Here is a 13,418-nt window from a genome sequence, read left to right on the forward strand (position 1 = left end):
CGCAATGAATAATATATCTTATAATGAAACATAGAAATGAGATGCGATATCGCGATTTTAGAAGCATTAGAAATCTATTGCTTCGATACTTAGACATCTGCAAACGCTATTTCCTAGCAAGCAAGTTACGCATTTACATTGTTTGAAGTGAATACGAGGTATACATGACACTTCGCAATGAATATTGTATCTCATCATGAAACATACAAATGAGATGCGATATCGCGTTTTAAGAAGAATTGGAGCTCTATTTCTACGACACGTAGACATCTGCAGACGCTATTTCCTAGCAAGGAAGTGTCGCATTTACATTCTTTTGAAGTGTAGACGAGATATACATATCACTGCACAATGAATATTACATCTTATCATGAAACATAGAAATGAGATGCGATTTCGCGATTTAAGAAGCATTAGAACTCTAATGCTACGATACGTAGACATCTGCCATCGCTATTTCCTAGCAAGGAAGTGTAGCATTTACATTGTTTTGAAGTGAATACGAGGTATACATGACACTTGCCAATTAATATTGTATCTTATCATGAAACATAGAAATGAGATGCTATGTCGCGTTTTAAGAAGCGTTAGAACTCTATTGCTACGATACGTAGACATCTGCAGACGCTATTTCCAAGCAAGGGAGTGTCGCATTTACATTCATTTGAAGTGTATGCAAAGTATACATGACACTTCGCAATGAATATTATATCTTATCATGGAAAATAGAAATGAGATGCGATATCGCGTTTTGAGAAGCATTAGAACACAAATGCTACGATACGTCGGACATCTGCAAACGCTATTTCCTAGCAAGGGAGTGTCGCAATTACATTGTTTTGAAGCGAATACGAGGTATACATAACACTGCACAATGAATATTATATCTTGTCATGAAACATAGAAATGAGATGCGATATCGCGATTTAAGGAGCATTAAAACACTATTGCTACGATACGTAGACATCTGCAAACACTATTTCCTAGGAAGGACGTGCCGCATTTACATTCCTTTAACGGAATACGAGGTATACATGACACTTCGCAATGAATTTTATATCTCATCATGAAACATAGAAATGAGATGCGAAGTCTCGTTTTATTAAGCATTAGTACCCTATTGTTTCTATACGTAGACATCTGGAAACGCATTCCCTAGCAAAGTAGTGTGGCATTTACATCCTTTTGAAGTGTAGACGTGGTATTCATTGCACTTCCCAATGAATATTATATCTCATCGTGAAACATATAACTGATATGCGATATCGCGTCTTAAGAAGCATTAGAACCTTATAGCTTCGATACGTAGTCATCGGAAATCGCATTTTCTAGCTGGGATGTGTGGCATTTACATTCATTTGAAGTGTATGCGAGGTGTACATGACACTCCACAATGAATATTATATGTTATCATGAAACATTGAAATGGGATGCGATATCGCGCTTTAAGAAGCGTTAGAAATCTATTGCTACGATACGCAGACATGTGCAAACGCTATTTCCTAGCAAGGAAGTATCGCATTTACATTCTTAGGAAGTGTAGACGAGGTATACATGACACTTCGCAATGAATATTATATCTTATCATGAAACATAGAAATGTGATGCGATATCGCGTTTTGAGAAGCATTAGAACACTATTGCTACTATACGTAGACATCTGCAAACGCTATTTAATAGCAAGGAAGTGTCGCGTTTACATTCTTTTGAAGTGAATACCAGGAATACATAACACTCCAGAATGAATATTATACCTTATCATGAAACATAGAAATGAGGTGCTATATCGCGATCTAAAAAGCATTAGAAAACTATTGCTTCGATACGGAGACATCTGCAAACGCTATTTCCAAGGAAGGAAGTATCGCATTTACATTCTTTTGAAGTGAATACGAGGTATACATAAAACTCCACAATGAATATTATATCTTATCATGAAACATAGAAATGAGATGCGATATGACGATATAAGAAGCATTAGAACTCTGTTGCTTCGATACGTAGACATCTGCCATCGCTATATCCTAGCAAGGAAGTGTCGCATTTAGATTCATTTGAAGTGTATGCGAGGTATACATGACACTTCGCAATGAATGTTATATCTTATCCTAAAACATAGAAATGAGATGCGATATCGCATTTTAAGAAGCATTAGATCTCCATTGCTACGATACGTGGACATCTGCAGACGCTATTTCCTAGCAAGGAGGTGTCGCATTTACATTCTTAGGAAGTGTAGACGAGGTATACATGACACTTCGTAATGAATATTATATCTTATCATGAAACATAAAAATGAGATGCGATATCGCGATTTAAGAAGCATTGGAACTCTACTGCTCCGATACGTAGGCATCTGCAAACACTATTTCCTAGCAATGAAATGTCGCATTTACATTCTTTTCAAGTGAATACGAGGTATACATGACACTCCGCAATAAATACTATATCTTCTCATGAAACGTCGAAATGAAATGCGACATATAGTTTTAAGAAGCATTAGAACTCTGTTGTTTCGATACCTAGACATCTGGAAACTTTATTTCCCAGCAATGAGGTGTCGCATTTACATTCATTTGAAGTGTATGCGAGGTATACATGCCACTTGGCAATGAATATCATATCTTATCATGAAACACAGAAATGAGATGCCATATCACGACTTAACAAGCATTGGAACCCTATTGCTTCGATACCTAGACATCTGCAAACGCTATTTCCTAGCAAGGAAGTATCGCATTTACATACATTTGAGGTGAATACGAAGTATACATAACACTTCGGAATGAACATTATATCTTATCATGCAACATAAAAATGAAATGCGATATCACGATATGAGAAGTATTACAAACCTATTGTTACGATACGTAAACATCTGCTAACGCTACTTCCTAGCATGGAAGCGTCGCATTTACATTCCTTTGATGTGAGTACGAGGTGTACATGACACTTCGCAATGAACATAATATCACTTCATGAAACATAGAAATGGGATGCGATACCCTGAATTTATGAAGATTTAGAACTCTGCTGCTACGATACGTAGACATCCGGAAACGCTATTTCCAAGCAAGGAAGTGTCTCATTTACATACTTTTCAGGTGAATACGAGGTATACATAACACTTCGCAATGACTATTATGTCTTACCATGAAACATAGAAATGAGATGCTATATCGCGTTTTGAGAAGCATTGGAACTCTATTGCTTCGATACGTAGACATCTGCAAACGCTATTTCCTAGCAAGGAAGTGCCGCATTGACACCATTTTGAAGTGAATACGAGGTATACATAACACTGCACAATGAATATTATATCTTATCATGAAACATAGAAATGAGATGCGATATCGCGTTTTGAGAAGCATTGGAACTCTATTGCTTCGATACGTAGACATCTGCAAACGCTATTTCCTAGCCAGGAAGTGCCGCATTGACACCATTTTGAAGTGAATACGAGGTATACATAACACTGCACAATGAATATTATATCTTATCATGAAACATAGAAATGAGGAGCGAAAGTTTTAAGATGCATTAGAACTCTGTTGCTTCGATACGTATTCATCTGCCAACGCTATTTCCTAGCAATGAAGTGTCGCCTTTTATTTCGTTTGAAGTGCATGCGTGGTATACAATACACTTCGCAATGAATATTATATACTATCATGAACCACAGAAATGAGATGCGATATCGCATTTTAAGAAACATTAGAAAACTATTGCTTCGATACGTAGACACCTGCAAACGCTATTTCCTAGCAAGGTAGTGTCGCATTTACATTCGCTTGAAGTGTATGCGAGGTATACATAACACTCCACAATGAACATTATATCTTATCATGAAACATAGCAATGAGGAGCGATTTCGTGTTTTAAGAAGCATTAGAACTCTATTGCTTCGATAAGTTTACATCTACAGACGCTATTTCCTAGGAAGGAAGTGTCGCATTTACAATCTTTTGAAGTGAATACGAGGTATACATAACACTCCACAATGAATATTATATCTTATCATGAAACATAGAAATGAGATGCGATATGGCGATTTAAGGAGCATAAGAGCTCTACTGCTTCGATACGTAGACATCTGCAAACGCTACTTCCTAGCAAGGAAGTGTCGCATTTACATTCATTTGAAGTGTATGCGAGGTATAGGTGACACTTCGCAATGAATGTTATATCTTATCATGAAACATAGAAATGAGGAGCGATATCGCGTTTTAAGAAGCATTAGAACCCTATTGCTTCGATACATAGACATCTGCAAACGCTACTTCCTCGCAAGGAATTTTCGCATTCACGTTCACTTGAAGTGAATACGAAATATACATGACATTTCTCAATGAATATTATATCTTATCATGAAACATAGAAATGAGATGCGGCATCTCGTTTTAAGATGCATTAGAACTCTATTGCTTCGATACGTAGACATCTGCAAACGCTATTTCCTAGCAAGGAATTGTCCCATTTACATTCATTTGAAATGTAGACGAGGAATACATAGCACTTCGCAATGAATATTGTATCTTATCATGAAACACAGAATTGAGATGCTATATTGCGTATGATGAAGCATTAGAACACTATTGCTACGATACGTAGACATCTGCCAACGATATTTTCTAGGAAGGAAGTGTCGCATTTACATTCATTTCAAGTTTATGGGAGGTATACAAGACTCTTCGCAATGAATGTTATATCTTATAATGACACATAGAAATGAGATGCTATATCGCGTTTTAGGAAGCATGAGAACTCTAATACCACGATACGTAGACATATGCAAACGCTATTTCCTAGCAAGAATGTATCCGACTTACATTCTTTTGATGTGACCACGAGGAATACATGACACTTCGCAATGAATATTATATCTCATCATGAAACATAGAAGTGAGATGCGACATCGCTATATAAGAAGCATTACAAATCTATTGCTTCGATACGGAGACATCTGCAAACACTTTTTCCTAGCAAGGAAGTGTCGCATTAACATTCTTTTGAGGTGAATACGAGGTATACACAATACCCCACAATGAATATTATATCTTATCATGAAACATAGAAATGTGATGCGAAATCGCGATTTAAGAAGCATTAGGACTCTAATGCTACGTTGCGTAGACATCTGCAATCGCTATTTCCTAGCAAGGGAGTTTCACTCTACATTCATTTGAAGTGTATGCGAGGTATACAAGACACCTTCGCAATGAATATTATATCTTATCATGAAGCATAGATATGAGATGCGATATCGCTATATAAGAAGCATTGGAACTCTATTGCAACGATACGTAGACATCTGCAAACGCTATTTCCTATCAAGGAAGTGTCGCATTTACATTCTTATGAAGTGAATACGAGGTGTACGTGACACTTCGCAATGAATATTATATATTATCGTGAATCATAGAAATGAGATGCGACATCTCGTTTTAAGAAGCATTAGAACTCTATTGCTTCGATACGGAGACATCTGCAAACGCTAATTCCTGGCAAGGAAGTGTCGCATTTACATTCTTTTGAAGGGAATACGAGGTATGCATGACACTTCGCAATGAATATTATGTCTTATTATAAAACATAGTTTTGAGATGCCATATCTCGTTATAAGAAGCATTAGAACTCTGTTGCTTCGATACGTAGATATCTACAGACGCTATTTCCTAGCAAGGAAGTGTCGCATTTACATTCTTTTGATGTGAATACGAGGTTCACATGACGCTTCGCAATGAATATTATCTCTTATCATGAAATATAGAAATATGATGCGACATCTCGTTTTAAGAAGCATTAGAGCTCTATTGCTTCGATACGGAGACATCTGCAAACGCTAATTCCTGGCAAGGAAGTGTCGCATTTACATTCTTTTGAAGGGAATACGAGGTATGCATGACACTTCGCAATGAATATTATATCTTATTATAAAACATAGTATTGAGATGCCATATCTCGTTATAAGAAGCATTAGAACCCTGTTGCTTCGATACGTAGATATCTACAGACGCTATTTCCTAGCAAGGAAGTGTCGCATTTACATTCTTTTGATGTGAATACGAGGTTCACATGACGCTTCGCAATGAATATTATCTCTTATCATGAAATATAGAAATATGATGCGACATCTCGTTTTAAGAAGCATTAGAGCTCTATTGCTTAGATACGGAGACATCTGCAAACGCTATTTCCTAGAATGGAAGTGTCGCATTTACATACTTATGAAGTGAATACGAGGTGTACGTGACACTTCGCAATGAATATTATATCTTATCATGAAACACAGAAATGCGATGCGACATTTGGTTTTAAGAAGCATTAAAACTCTACTGCTTCGATACGTAGACATCTGCAAACGCTATTTCCTAGCAAGGATGTGTCCCATTTACATTCTTTTGAGGTGAATACCAAGTATACATGACACATCGCAATGAATATTATATCTTATCATGTAACATAGAAATGAGATGCGATATCGCGTTTTGAGAACATTAGAACTCTATTGCACCGATACGTAGACATCTGCCAACGCTATTTCCTAGCAAGATAGTGGTCATTTACATTCATTAAAAGCGTATGCGAGGAATACGTAACACTTCGCAATGAATATTATATCTTATCATGAAACGTTGAAATGTGATGCGATATCTAGTTTTAAGAAGCATTAGAACTCTATTGCTTCGATACGTAGACATCTGCAAACGCTATTTCCTAGCAAGGAAGTGTAGCATTTACATTCATTTGTAATGTATGCGAGGTATATGTGACACTTCGCAATGAATATTATATCTTGTCATGAAACATAGAAATGAGATGCGATATCGCGATTTAAAAAGCATTAGGAATCTATTGCTACGTTACGTAGACATCTGCAAACGCCATTTAATCGCAAGGAAGATTCGCATTTACATTCTTCTAAAGTGAGTAGGAGGTGTACATAACACTCCACAATGAATATTATACCTTATCACGAAACATAGAAATGAAATACAATATCGCGATTTAAGAAGCATTAGATCTCCATTGCTTCGATACAGAGACATCTGCAAACGCTATTTCCTAGCAAGGAAGTATAGCATTTACATACTTTTGAAGTGAGTACGAGGTATACATAACACTCTACAATGAATATTATATCTTATCATGAATCGTTGAAATGAGATGCGATATCTAGATTTAAGAAGCACTAGAACTCTATTGCTACGATACGTAAACATCTGCATACGCTATTTCCTAGCAAGGAAGTGTAGCATTTACATTCATTTGAAATGTATGCGAGGTATATGTGACACTTCGCAATGAATATTATATCTTATCATGAAACATAGAAATGAGATACGATATCGCGATTTAAAAAGCATTAGAAATCTATTGCTACGTTACGTAGACATTTGCAAACGCTATTTAATCGCAAGGAAGTGTCGCATTTGCATTCTTTTAAAGTGATTACGAGGTATACATAACACACCACAATGAATATTATATCTTATCATGAAACATAGAAATGAGATGCGGTATCGCGATTTAAAAAGCATTAGAACTCTACTGCTTCGATACCTAGACATCTGCAGACGTTATTTCCTAGCAAGGAAGTGCTGCATTTACATTCTTTTGAGGTGAATACGAGGTATACATGACTCTCCGCAATGAATATTATAGCTTATCATGAGACATAGAAATGAGATGCGATATCGCGTTTTAAGAAGCGTTAGAACTCTATTGCTTCGATACGTGGACATCTGCCAAGCTATTTCCTAGCAAGGAAGTGTCGCATTTACATTCATTTGAAATGTTTGCGAAGTATACATAACAATTCGCAATGAATATAGTATCTTGTCATGAAACATAGAAATGAGATGCGATATCGCGATTTAAGAAGCATTAGAACTCTATTGCTCCGATACGTAGACATCTGGAAACGTAATTTCCTAGAAAGGAGGTGTTGAATTTACATTCAATTGAAGTGTAGACGAGGAACACATAACACTTCGCAAACAATATTATATCTTATCATAAGACATAGAAATGTGATGCGATATCAAGTTTTAAGATGCACCAGATCTCTATTGCTTCGATACGTGGACATCTGCAACACGCTATTTCCTAGCAGGGAGGTGTTGCATTTACATTCAGTTGAAGTGTATGCGAGGTATACATGACACTTCGCAATGAATATTATATCTTATCATGAGACATGGAAATGAGATGATATATCGCGTTTTAAGAAGCATTTGAACGCTATTGCTTCGATACCTAGCCATCTGCCAACGCTATTTCCTAACGAGGATGTGTCGCATTTACATTCTTTTGAAGTGAATACGAGGTATACATGACACTTCGCAATTAATGGTAAATCTTATCATGAAACATGGAAATGAGATGCGATATCGCGTTTTAAGAAGCATTAGAACACTATTGCTTCGAAACGTAGACATCTGGAAACGTAGTTTCCTAGAAAGGAAGTGTCGCATTTACATTCATTTGAAGTGTATACGAGGTATACATAACACTGCACGATGTATATTATATCTTATCATGAAACATAGAAATGAGATGCGATATCGCGATTTAAGAAGCATTGGTACTCTATTGCTTCGATAGTTAGACATGTGCAAACGCTACTTCCTAGGAAGGAAGTGTCGTATTTACATTCTTTTGATGTCAATTCGAGGAATACACGGCACTTCGCAATGAATATTATTTCCTATCATAAAACATAGGAATGAGATGCGATATCGCGTTTTAAGAAGAATTAGAACTCTAATGCTACGATACGTAGACATCTGCCAACGCTATTTCCTAGCAAGGAAGTGTCGCATTTACATTCATTTGAAGTGTATACGAGGTATATATGACACTTCGCAATGAATATTATATCTTGTCATGAAACATAGAAGTGAGATGCGACATCGCGTTTTAACAAGCATTGGAACTCTAATGCTACGATACGTAGACATCTGCAAACGCTATTTCCTAGCATGGAATTGTCATATTTACATTCTTTTGAAGTGAATACGATGTATACATGTGTCACGTCCCGTGGTGCGATTGTGCTCGATCCGGTAGCACGATTCGTATCCTTTCCCGTAAACCTACGCGAATTGCGACTGAGCCGGGTACGGTGGCGGTCGGAACTCGATTTAACCAAAATTACGCCTTGAAACTTACCTTTCGTTGTCATCGTTATGCTGTTTCGCATCTCGTTCCAGGTGTTTATGGCGCCGTGGATCCGTGACCGGAATAGCAGCGGCATACTGCTGGTCCAGCGGAGCGTCGACGGGAATGAGTCTCCAGGCAGGCGAGCTGCGGCTGGAGGAAACTCGCGCTGGAACCGGGCGATCGTGGATTCGATTTGGACTTACGGCTGCGAATACCTCCTTCGCAGGAACGGAAACGGCGTTGCAGGCGTATGGATGTCCGGATGTACAACTCGCGTATTCACGAATGAGGCGGCGTAGATATTCTTTCCTCCCCGCGCGTCGTCTACGCCTTTTCGGTGGCTCGAGATTTATCAAGGGCACTTGCACTAGGACAGAGTACGGCTCGGCCAAGCGATGGTGCTCTCTGGCTTACCGAGGTCGATCCTTGTTCAAAATACCCTGGATACGATAGAAATGCAGCAAGAGCAGTCGAGCATTGGAGCACTCAAAGACCGTCCAGCGTACAGAACTGTCGCAGATGAATCGTGTGAATTGAATAAGAATCGCAAGCGTACACGTGGAATAGAATTTAAGGAACTTGTAATCGAATAAAGAGACTTAGATTTGGTAAAAGAAGAGTATATTCTATAATATCACTATCTTACTACACTATACTATGTTTAAGTTATCAACTAAAGATATAATTTGAAATAGAAATAGAACTAAGTTACAATAAGGACTCCGCTAAAGGAGATGCGATACAGTCGGCTGCATGAGAGCTGACAGCGCGTAGCAGAGGAGCGTATTGCTCGATTCGGAGTTGAGATTAGAACTGTGTCTGAGATGGGACTCGATGGAATTGATCTCACGGTGGCGCGTCCGCGACCTCCTCGGGTCGCGCGGCCCACGCGTCGCTGGGCCCTTCGAGTGGGGCGTACGGTCGCAGTGGGGCGGCCGCTCGGACCTCGCGGTGGGGCGTACGGTCGTAATAGGGCGGCCGCTCGGCCCTCGCGGTGGGGCAGCCGGTCGGAGTGGGGTGCGGCTCGCGTTCAGCGTGAGCCGCGAACGTCGAGTGCGCGCGGGCGCGCCTCGCAGCTTATATTCTATATGTCTTAGAAATTATGACTGTACAAATATTCGCTCAAATCTAGGTGTGTGTTGGATTGTGTATGTACATGATTTGTGTACAGTGCTTAATCTAGAATCGCGTGTATGAGAAATAAGCGTATGGTTGTGTGATCGCAGGTAATTGGGATTCGTACGTGGAGAGGTATTCCTCGTCCCCGTGGCGTTGTCTTCTCGTCTTAGGGCGTCGAATCGTCGTGCGGCCCGTGTATGGAGGATCCGGATACCGGTGCTGGCGGAAGAACGGTGTCCCGGTTGTGGATGCTGCGGATGGTGGTTGGAGCCAGAGGGTGGAAGGCGGTGCGCCTAACATCATAGAAGCATTAGAACTCTATTGCTACGATACGTAGACATCTGCAAACACTGTTTCCTAGAATGGAAGTGTCGCATTTACATTCTTTTGAAGTGAATACGAGGTATACATGACACCTCGCAATGAATATTATATCTTATCATGAGACATAGAAATGAGATGCGATATGGCGATTTAAAAAGCATTAGAAATCTATTGCTTCGATACGTAGACATCTGCAATCGCTACTTTATAGCAAGGAAGTGTCGCATTTACATTCTTTTGAAGTGAATACGAGGTATATATGACACTTCGCAATGAATATTATACCTTATCATGAAACATAAAAATGCGATGCGATATCTCGTTTTAAGAAGCATTAGAACTCTACTGCTTCGATACGTAGACATCTGCAAACGCTATTTCCTAGAAAGGAAGTGTCGCATTTACATTCAGTTGAAGTGAGTACGAGGTATACATAACACTGCACATTGAATATTATATCTTATCATGATACATAGAAATGAGATGCGATACCTCGTTTTAAGAAGCATTAGAACTCTATTCCTTCGATACGGAGACATCTGCAAACGTTATTTCCTAGCAAGGAAGTGTCGCATTTACATTAATTTGAAGTGTAGACGAGATATACATAGCACTGCACAATGAATATTATATCTTATCATGAAACGTAGAAATGCGATGCGATATGGCGATATAAGAAGCATTAGAACTCTATTGCTTCGATACGTAGACATTTGCCAAGGCTATTTCCTAGCAATGAAGTGTCGCCTTTAAATTCGTTTGAAGTGTATGCGAGGTATACAAGACACTTCGCAATGAATATTATATCCTATCATGAAACATAGAAGTGAGATGCGAAATCGCGTTCTAAGAAGGATTAGAAATCTATTGCTACGGTACGTAGACACCTGCAGACGCTATTTCCTAGCATGGAAGTGTCGCATTTACATTCTTTTGAAGTGGATAGGAGGTATACATAACACTCCACAATGAATATTATATATTATCATGAAATATAGAAATGTGACGCGATTTGGCGATTTAAGAAGCATTAGGACACTATTGCTTTGATACGTAGACATCTGCAGACGCTACTTCCTAGCAAGGAAGTGTCGCATTTACATTCTTTCGAAGTGTAGACGAGATATACATATCACTGCACAATGAATATTATATCTTATCATGAAGCATAGAAATGAGATGCGATATGGCGATTTAAGAAGCAGTAGATCTCGATTGCTTCGATACGTAGATATCTGCCAACGCTATTTCCTAACAAGGATGTGTCGCATTTACATTCCTTTGAAGTGAATACGAGGTATACATGACACTTCGCAATTAATAGTAAATCTTATCATGAAACATGGAAATGAGATGCGATATCGTGTTTTAAGAAGCATTAGAACACTATTGCTTCGAAACGTAGACATCTGGAAACGTAGTTTCCTAGAAAGGAAGTGTCGCATTTACATTCATTTGAACTGTAGACGAGGAATACATGACACTTTGTAATGCATATTATATCTTATCATGAAACATAGAAATGAGATGCGATATCGCGTTTTGAGAAGCATTGGAAATCTATTCCTTCGATACGTAGACATCTGCAAACGCTATTTCCTAGGAAGGAAGTGTCACATTTACACTTATTTGAAGTGTATGCGAGGTATACGTGACACTTGGCAATAAATATTATATCTTATCATGAAACATAGAAATGAGATGCGATATCGCGGTTTAAGAAGCATTAGAACACTATTGCTTCGACACGTAGACATCTGCAAACGCTATTTCCTAGCAAGGAAGTGCCGCATTTACAATCTTTTGAAAGTAATACGAGACATACATGACACTCCGGAAAGAATATTATATCTTATCGTAAAAGATAGAAATGAGATGCGATATCTCGTTTTAAGAAGCATTTTAACTCTGTTGCTTCGATACGTAGACATTTGCCATCGCTACATCCTAGCAAGGAAGTGTCGCATTTACAATCATTTGAAGTGAATGCGAGGTATACATAACACTCCACAATGAATATTATATATTATCAGGAAACATAGAAATGCGATGCGATATGGCGATATAAGAAGCATTAGATCTCTACTGGTTCGATACGTAGACGTCTGCCAACGCTATTTCCTAGGAAGGAAGTGTCGCATTTACATTCATTTGAAGTGTATGCGAGGTATACATGACACTTCGCAATGAATATTATATCTTATCATGAAACATAGAAATGAGTTGCGATATCGCTTTTTAAGAAGCACTTGAACACTATTGCTTCGACACGTAGACATCTGCAAGCGCTATGTCCTAGCAAGGAAGGGTCGCATTTACAATCTTTTGAAAGGAGTACGAGGTATACTTGACACTCCGCAAAGAATATTACATCTTATCGTAAAAGATAGAAATGCGATGCCATATCTCGTTTTATGAAGCATTATAACTCTGTTGCTTCGATACGTAGACATCTGCCATCGCTATATCCTAGCAAGGAAGTGTCGCAGTTACATTCATTTGAAGTGTATGCGAGATATACCTTTCACTGCACAATGAATATTATGTCTTATCATGATACATAGAAATGAGATGCGATATGGCGTTATATGCGGCATTAGAACTCTATTGCTACGATACGTAGATACCTGCAGATGTTATTTCCTAGCAAGAAAGAGTCGCATTTACATTCCTTTGACGTGAATAGGAGGTATACATAACACTCTACCATGAATATTATACATTATCATGAAACATAGAAATGCGATGCGATATGGCGATATAAGAAGCATTAGAACTCTATTGGTTCGATACGTAGACATCTGCCATCG

This window comes from Xylocopa sonorina, unplaced genomic scaffold, assembly GCF_050948175.1.
Source record: "Xylocopa sonorina isolate GNS202 unplaced genomic scaffold, iyXylSono1_principal scaffold0034, whole genome shotgun sequence".
Classification (NCBI taxonomy): domain Eukaryota; kingdom Metazoa; phylum Arthropoda; class Insecta; order Hymenoptera; family Apidae; genus Xylocopa; species Xylocopa sonorina.